Consider the following 9,850-nt stretch of genomic DNA (forward strand, 5'->3'; position numbering starts at 1 on the left):
AATATCAGATCTCCTGGGAATGTAGTTACAGAGGCCTGTGAACCAAGATTCTGTGGATTCTGAGAATCAAACCCAGGTCCTCTGCAAAAGCAGTTACTGCTCTTAACACCCAAGCCACCTCCCCAAAACGATGAATTTAACCCCCAGCACTGCGTAAACAAGGCATAGTGGCACACATAACTAATACCAGCATTCTGGAGGTGAAGGCAAAGAGATCAAAAGTTCAAGGTCATCCCGTGATAAATATAAGGCCATTCTAGATGATATGGGACCGTGTTTCAAAAATTTAATAAATGAATACATAAACAAATGAATTTAATATTTCAAACATGTGAACACACGACTCTTGTCTCAACACTGAGATAAGGGAGGATTTCCTTGGAAAATGCCTATTCTATTTAACAATACCCCTTGTCATTGCTAAGCTCAGACAGAATTGTTCCCTGTCCCTTTCATTTCTTTTAGCTATGCTAAATTTGACTTCACATTCTAGGCTTGCAGAATATAGATCTTCTAAATTACTTTTATACTCCTTTCTGCTAAATATTTAGTTGAAAAGTAGAGAAAGGAAAAAAAAACACTTTTATGGTTTTAGCCTCAACTCCTACCAGAAAAGCCTGGCACGTGACCACGGGCATTTTTGATTAACTGAAGGTTGGGAGTGTGGAATAAGGGGCCTGAGGATGTGTGCTGGGAAACAGCAGGGCCGGACCCCACCCCCAGCTCGCCCCTCCTGCGGGATGACAAGTTAGCCAGGCTGGAGGAGGAAGTGCCTTAGAAATAAGAAGTGGCAAAGGTGTGGTGGCCACATAAGAAGGAACCCTGAGACGTGGCGAGGTGCCAGAAGCCAGGGCCTCCTTTCACATCTGCTGCCCAGCTGGCTTCTGATATCCCTTACCGCAGGCTGGGGGAGGGCTGACCACATGACATAGTCTGCACTGTGTCTAGGGTGACTGCCCAGTGTGTCTGTCATGGGGTGGGGAATCAGCATGCTGGGGGCTTCCTGAAGGTCTGTGCAGGGGTGGAATAGCCAGCAGTCAGGCGTGTTAGGCTCAGATGTTCATGTGCTATTTCTTCCTTTTCTTTTTATTTTGGTTTAGGCTTTTTTGTTTGGTTGGTTGATTTGACTTGTTTGTTTTGGTGGGGTTTTTTGGTTTTCGTTCGCTTGTTTATTTTGCTTGTTTGGGGGGTGAGGAGTGGGATTCTGAGACAGGGTTCCTCTGTGTAGCTTTGGCTGTCCTGGAACTCACTCTGTAGACCAGGCTGGGCTCTAATTCACAGAGATCCGCCTGCCTCTGCCTCCCGAGTGCTGGGATTAAAGGCGTGTGCTACCACCACCCAGCCAGATCCCAGGTCTTATCTATAGTGTGACACCATTCCAGGCAGTCATAATTGCACACAATATATCCACTTGTTAGGTCATCAGTGACTGAAAGCTCTAGGAAGTGGGCTCAGGAGGGATGCTAAGATGGACTGCTGGGGTAAGGAGTTTATTCCGAGAGTCATTGACATCATAGAAAAACAGATGAGAGTCCAATAGGCAGAAATGAGGGGATATCGTCTTATAGTTCTTGGGAAAGGAGGTGGCTTCACAGCATGGGTCTAGAAGTGATTTCTAAGCAACAGGTAAGAAAGGAACACAACGCAGGGCCACACATACCTGCTCTGACATAAACTCACTTCTCCAGGTAAGCCATTCTTGCACATGGGAGTCTGTTAACTAATGACTCGCAGACAGTGCCCGCTGGAGGTGGACTGTCTGGTCTGGGTCCTTAGGTTGTCATCATTGTACTTAACTTAATGTACTCAAAGATTTACATTTAAAAGTGCATTGGATTGTGTACCTCAAAAGACAGGCTGGAATCCTAACTCTAAAGACCTCAGAATATGACCTTATTTGGAAGAGGGTTATGGCAGACATAATTTGTTGGGCTGATGGTAGCCTCTTGATCAAAAATACCCAACATCTTTGAGAAAAGGAGAATGAAGACGGCTGTGGGAAGTTCTTCTGTACATGTGTTGCTTTTATTGGTTAATGAATAAAGGACTGTGATAGGACAGAATAGAGGTATCTATGAAAACTTAACTGACTGCTGGGAGAAACTAGGTGGTGTCAATGACACACTTTGTAGCTGCCACAGGAGACAAATGTGCCGGAAACTTGCTGGTAAACACAAGCCTTGTGGTAAAATATAAAATAATAGAAATGGGTTAATTTAAGATGTAAGAGCTAGCTAGTAATATGCTTAAGCTGTTGGCCAAACGGTATTGCAAATAATATAATTTCTGTGTGATTATTTTGGTTCTGGGCAGCAGGGAACGAACGAGCAGCCTCTGACAACAGAAGGCTAGCCTTGAATTTGCTGTGTAGCCCAGGCTGGTCCTGATCTCCTAATCCTTCTGCCTCCACCTGTCAAGTGCAAATATGAGAAATGTAAGCAGACACATCTGTCAACACATCTGCTTTTAATCAGATTTTTTTTCATTTCCTGTACTACATCTATATTTAATATACTTAGAACTTTAATTTAAGCCTTTTTTTCTGTTGAACACTTGAATATCTTTATGATTGGTTGCACACTCTACTGGTGTTTTATTTAAATAAGTCTGCTCAACTAGATTGATTTCCCCTGCAATTTTTCTACTATGAGAAGCGGCACTTTAATAAGACCATTTATGAAAAATTCTCCACACAAATATTAAAACAGAATTTTATCAAGCATTGAGCTCTGTTTATAGGAAATTAAACCATCCAAAAAATCCAAAGTGGGAGGCATTTTAAAGAACTTATCTGGACTCTTCAATAAGCCAATGTCATGGAAATATGGGGGAATCACTGTTATAAATAATAAGAAGAAACATTTTTAAAAACCCCAACACAGTCTATTGGTCTTGCTTAATACTGGCATTGAGGAATGGATTATGAAAGATAACTGATGGGAAACTGGAGAGGGGAGAGAACATGAGAAGTCTCAGTAAGGATCCGTACTGAGGGCCAGTGAGATTGCACAGTAGGCAGAAGCACTAGAATTCTACCAGAGTTCAATCCCCAGATGAACTCCCAAGAGTTGTCTGACTTTCACATGCATACCATGCAATGCATGTGCCTATCATTTCACACACATGCACATACACACCACAACCATGATAACAATCATAGTAATAGTTCATACTAAAGAATTATCAAAAGAGTTGTTGTCTCAGTGGGCATGTACAATGTCATGAGTTCAATCCCCAGCACTGAATACACAAAAATCATTATCATTTTATAACTATTTTCAGAGAGATACAGTGAGTGATTATGTAAAAATGTGTTCTAATATTTTAGAGATACAATAACCCTAGACTTTAAAAAAATGGGCTTCATCTTAAAAGGCATCCTAGTCCCTAAAAATGTACCTATGGCTTACTTTTTAATAATGCAAAAAATGTAATCAATTTTAGTAAACATTTTATAATTACCAAAAGTTAAATGACAGAATGCAGGTGACATTCTGCATTTCAATGCCCTCTAGTCCCTGCCTGAAAATATTGCTTCGATTACTTTATTAACTTTAGTTTTTATTTTATTTTATGTATGTAGATAGTTTGCCTTCATGTATTTCTGCTAGAGCCTACAGAGGCCAGAAGGTGTCAGATGCCTGGAACCAGAGCTACAGACGGTTTTGAGTCACCATGTGAAGGCTAAGACTAGAACTCAGGTCCTCTGGAAGAACAGCCAATGATTTAATTGCTAAGCTATCTCTCCAGCCTAAATTCTTTTTTGAAAATCTGTGTCTGTCTGTGTATTTATGATGTATATGTCTATATGCATATGTAGAGGCATATACAAGCAAGGCATACATGTCAGGGGACAACTTCTGTGTCAGTCCTCCCTTCTGTCATGTTTGAGATGGGTCCCTAATTATTTCCTGTTGTGCACCTCAGGCAAGCGGGCCCTGAGGTTCCAGGAATTCTCTTGTATCCCCTATATCACCCAAGAAATACTGTGAGTAACAGAAGCATTTATGTGAGTTCTGGGGATGCAAACGCAGGTCTTCATGCTGGCATAGCAAGCAATATACCCTCTGAACCATCCCTTAAGTCTGATTTTTTTCCATCTTTCCCAGTTATCATTATTTTATGTAAACTACTCCCCACCTTGATTCTTGGACTATCAGCAACATCAATACTGTTTATAAAACATATTATAGATGTACGGTTTAACTTTTTTAAATAAGATAAAATTAATTCAGACTTTAAAAAAAATGAGTGAAGAAACAGCATGCACAGATCCAGTGGCTATACACACCTTTAATCCCTCCCAGCACTGTGAGCTCAAGTGCAACTTGGTGTGTGTGTATTGAATTCTCCACATAGTGAGAATCTGTCCAAAGCACACAAAATAGAAGCAGTATGACCAAAGACACCTCAATTATGGCTGCATTTATTTACTGGTCAATACATACCTTGGAGAATGAGTTACTAAAACAGACTTTGGACAGGGTAACTATACAGTTAGCAAATTATTTTTAATTTTTTCTATACTTCTCTATTGTATGAATTTTGTGATGAGTATGCATTAGTGTATTAGTTAAAACAGTAAATCAAGATAGTATTTAAGTAAAAAATTAAATGACTACTATCAGGACAATCATCCTTGTCTCTAAACGTTTACTTGTGATAGTTGTGATTTGCCTTAAGATAATACTTGGAGAGAAACTTACTGGTTTAGAGTTCAGCATTTCTTCAGAAGTCATCTCAGGTCATCCTTTCGAAATCATGTTGACAGATGATTGCTTCCCAAAGTCTCCCAGGCCACATTTATTTGACTCAGAATCTTTTTGTAAGTTAAAATACTAAGCCGGGCCGTAGTGGCACACACCTTTAAACCTAGCACTCAGAGGTAGGCAGTCTCTGTGAGTTCATGCCCAACCTAGTCTATAGAATTCCAGGACAGCCAAGGCTATGCAGAGAAACCCTGTCTTAAAAAAACAAACCCTGACTTTAAAAAAAAAAAGCAAAACACTAAACTCACAGTATGAAACCTTTCACCACACCCACATGGTAGAGACTCAATCCTACCAGAGCTTCCTGTACAGCTAGAAATGTGAGTTAGAAGTAACAGTTTGACCTTCTCCCCATCCAATTATCCTGTAGATGCTGGCCATGGACCCAATGCCCAGCAGAAGCACAAGGTGGAAATTAGTGTCCTGACGAAGACCTGCGGAGACTGACCATCCATTCTCTACCCAGTAGAAGCAGGAAGAGTTCCTGTCTTAGTTACTTTTCCAGTGCTATGAGGCATGACCAAGGCAACTTTTAGAACAAAGAGTTTGCTTGGGGCTTACAGTTTCAGGGGATTAGAGTGTCATAGTTGGGGGCATGGCAGCAGGAAGGAGGGCAAGGCATAGAATGGGAGCTGAAAGCTCCCATCCAATCCACAAGCAGAAGGCAGCGAGAGCTAATTAGGAACGGCATAGGTTTTTAAGACCTCCACATCCTCCCATATGACACACCTCCTCCCAGAGTGACACACTCCTCCAAGAGTGTCACACCTCCTAATCCTTTAGAAACAGTTTCACTGTCTGGGGATGAAGCATTCATGAGTCTATCGGGGCCCTTCTGCCTCAAACCATCACAGTTCCAAGGATCATTGGTACAAGTATGGCAAACAGCAGTCTCAAAACATCCCAAAGCACTGGACAGGGAGGCTAGTCATCACTGACTTACATCACCTGCCCCCATTTGGAGGGGCATAGTGGGTTTCTTAGTCTCTACGCTCAGAGGAAACAAGGAAAGGGGAGGCAGGACAAGTGACGCGTGAACAAGGGCAAGCAGCATAAGACAGCAGAGAAGACGTGGCTGACAATGTACCCAGTCTTCCTCCCGCTGTGTGAGCAGCCTCCACTGCTGCTGAGTCTTCACCTATACATACGAGATGGAAGTGGTTAGACAAGATGCTAATTGGAACTTGCTCTGCTTCTATCCTCATTCCCTAGCGCCTTCAAGGCCAGGCAGAGAGGTGATTCACATTCATGCATGAAGACAGAGGGGCAGGGAGCTGATTCTATATTTCTGATTGAAGGCTGAGGGGCAGGGAGCTGATTCTATATTTCTGATTGAAGGCTGAGGGGCAGGGAGCTGATTCTATATTTCTGATTGAAGGCTGAGGGGCAGGGAGCTGATTCTATATTTCTGATTGAAGGCTGAGGGGCAGGGAGCTGGTCCTACACCCATGCATGAAGTCAGAGGGGCAAAAGACTCTTCCTCTACCCATGCATGCAAGATGTCACCCTTGGAGAAAGAGGGGAAGTGTTAGATGGTAATGTCACTCAAAATGGTCACTACAGCTGAAGGGAATGTTCACTTAGTCTTGCTATCTGCAAAATGGCAGAATGAGGCCTGGTGATCACAGGCTCAAAACAATTCCAACCTGCACTTCTACCCTGTATCCTCTCCACCATTACAGATATGTTGTCTGCTGTGGGAAAAAAATAAGTAAATTCAGATCTCAGAATCTTACATCCATTTTTTTTCAGGATTTTACCAAAAACCAATCACCATAACAAAAATCAGGATGACCACAATTCAAATTGTGGAAATTATGCAAAAACTACTGATATAAATCAAATACTGGAATCTTCCGGGAACAGTTTCTCATCGGTTGTCATTTTTAAAAGTAATGATTAAATGATTGCAAAGTCTCTTGAAACAAATGAACAAAAATATGTGAGCCTCTTCAGTTTCTTCAATGAGTCAGTGTTCATTCAGCAATCTGTTGCTTGGTTTCCATGTATTTGTACAATTTGTAATTACAGTGTTATTGCATAATGGGCAAAGGACACACATTCTGGGACTTCAACTTTCTGTTCACATTGAAACTTGTGACTTAATTCATGGACTATCCTGGAGGCTGTCCCATTAGGTGACAGAAGAAAGGGCTGTTGGACATCAACTCCATCTGGTTGACAGTCTAGTTTAACTCTGATGCCCCTCTGCTGGTTTTTGGAGGGTGGAGGGAAAGGACTCGGGGTGATCTATTTATTGGTCAGTGGATGCTGAAGCCCCACACAGTTGTATTGAAGTTTGTATCTCTCAAAATTCTTCCCATCCAAATGGCCATACTACCAAAATGCTTTACAGATTCAGTGTAATCTCATCACAATTCTAATGTACTCCTCTCAGAGCTATAAAAAAAAACCAAATAGACAAACTTAAAATGCAAATGCAAGCACAAAAGATCCTGAACAAAGACGTCTTAAGCCAAAAGGACCAAAACTGGACACATCACTATGCCTAATCTTGAAACATAGAACAGTAACCAAGACAAAGCAGGGATAGCATAAAAACTAATGCAAACTGGATGTAATAGAGCTTCCAGAAATTATTTCATGAATCTAAAGCCAACTGGTGGTTGACAAAGGTACCAAGAAATCATATAAGGAGAAAGGCCAGCATCTTCAATAAATAGAAGCTGGAAAATGGGGTATCCATATATAGAAAATTGAACTTTATTTTTAGAGAAGGTCTCAAACAGATCTGACTGACCTCAAACTCTATGTGCCTGAAGATGGGCTTCTCCAGGGGTGCCTCCACTCCCCAATGCTGTGAAGATAGTTGAGTACCAGGACACCTGCCGGAAGAACAAAAGTTAAACACTCTGTTCCTCATGCTATATTTAAAAGCAAGCAGCCAAACAAACAATAACCTAAAAATGGATCCAAGAGCTCAATGTCAGTCATGAAACCAAGAGACTAAGACAAAGAGAAGCAATTCAAGGTGTTGGTATGAGTCCTATTCTTTTTTTAAATAAAAGATACACTTTTACATGCCACCGTGGCCACCCCATACACAGGCTTCCTTTCCATGACTTGAGTTACATAAAGTCAAACACAGTTTGAAGACATTAAATAAACCAGCCCATGAACCAATAGCTCATAACTTCTTGCTTGTCCACTATTCTGATTAGGGTGGTGAATAGGGGGTTTCGTACCTTCCTATTGATGTGAGTTCCCTCATTGCCCAGCATCATCATAGTGTATGTGCCACACGGGATGGAAGAACTAACTACGACAGTATTTCAGGGCTGGTCTGTACCACCCAGGGTGACCCCACATCCTCAGTGTCCGCCAGCATTTCTCTGCAGAGGGAGGCTACTGTGTATTATTCATAATAATGTGTTCACCCATCCCATGGACTCCTTTTATTTTACTTGCTTTGTTCATTCAAACATTCATTTTGGTTCCTTTTTCCACTTCCCATTTCTTATACTTCAAATATTTTATATTTTTTAATTTATTCTCTGGCAATTACATAGTTGAACACAAGATATTGAGATCCTATGTGCTTCCCTTCCTCCAATGCCTCTGAAGCTCCTCCCAACATCATGTCTTTGGGTTTGTTTGGTTATTTTTCATTTCGTTTGGCTTTTGAGACAGGGGTTCTTTGCATAGCCCTGGCTGTACTGGAATTGGCTCTGCAGACCAGGCTAGCATCAAATTCAGAAGTCTGCCTGCCTGTCTCTGCCTCCTTAATGCTGGGATTAAAAGTGCACGGCGCCACACCAGGCTTCATGTATATATTTATTAACCCAGGCACTAATTACTATGGTCCATTTGAACATGCACGTGGAGCTATCATTGCCAGTAGATAGAACCGGCAATCTACCAGGGGCCACGCCCACTGAAGAAAATGGACTCTCCTGCCCTCAGATGCTGAAAAGCTCCTCAGTGAGGCAAGGGCTTCAGGGGTCTCTCCCCAGCCATGCTGGCTTGATCTTTTGCAGGTTTTGTCAGACAACTACAGTTGCTGTGTCTCAGAAGAGCAACAGCCTTGTCTTATTTTGAAGACACCGTTTTTGCAGCAGAGTGTACCCCAACCTCCGGTTCTTACAAGCCCCTCCCCCTATGCACATGCAGTTAAAAAACACTTCCATGCTGTTCTCTGAGCCTTGGAGAAAAGGGCTCTGATAAAGATGTCACCTATTCTCAGCGCGTTAACCAGATGTGAATCTCTGTATGAATCACCAAGCACCGACTAAAGAAGCTGTGCTGAGAAGGTGCACTAGTCTACAATATAAGGAAACACGTTCAGATGACATCTTGATACTAAGTCCCTTTGGAAGAAGAGCTGTAGGCTCACACTAGTCTACCATATAAAGAAACACGTTCAGATGACATCTTGATACTAAGTCCCTTTGGAAGAATAGCTGTAGGCTCTCCCCAGGGACCTGGGAGCCCCCTAGTCATGGGTTCCTGGCCAAGTTTACAGTACCACCCTCTCCACATTCTTGATAGCATCCTATAATACATTCAAGGTTTACATTTTGATAAAGTCCAACCTATTATTTCAATTGTTCGTGTTTCCAGTATTATCACCAAGAACCATTTCAGATTCAAAAATACTGAAATTCATGCTTATGCTTGATCTTACTTAAAAATCTAAATCCTTCCTGGCATGGCAAATGAAAATTAAAGGTCAAGTGAAGGCTTTAATAAATGTTGGGTAGATCAGGGATGGTACAAAATAAACGTGAATTTTCTATTTTAAAAAGCAGGAGTCTGCGAGGGCAGGAGAGACGCTCAGAGAGGGGATCGTGTACAGTCTGGAAGTTCCAACTCCCCAGTATTCACAACGATGAACAATAGATATCCTCAGAACCTGCTCCAAGCCCCCCACACCCCCCACCTTGCTCAGGCTCAGAGATTCCAAACTCCAGTCTTACTGAGAGTTGATGAGATCTGTCAGGACTCTGAGGGCCAGGCTCCCTCTCACTCCTTTCTTCCCAGTCTGAACCAGGCCTCCTGACGTCTGTGCCAGCGAGTACCTATCTCGGCCTCATGCTTTCCACAGCTGTCTCTCTGGGCTT

The sequence above is a fragment of the Microtus pennsylvanicus genome, chromosome 11 (genome assembly GCF_037038515.1).
Source record: "Microtus pennsylvanicus isolate mMicPen1 chromosome 11, mMicPen1.hap1, whole genome shotgun sequence".
In the NCBI taxonomy this organism is placed as follows: Eukaryota; Metazoa; Chordata; class Mammalia; order Rodentia; family Cricetidae; genus Microtus; species Microtus pennsylvanicus.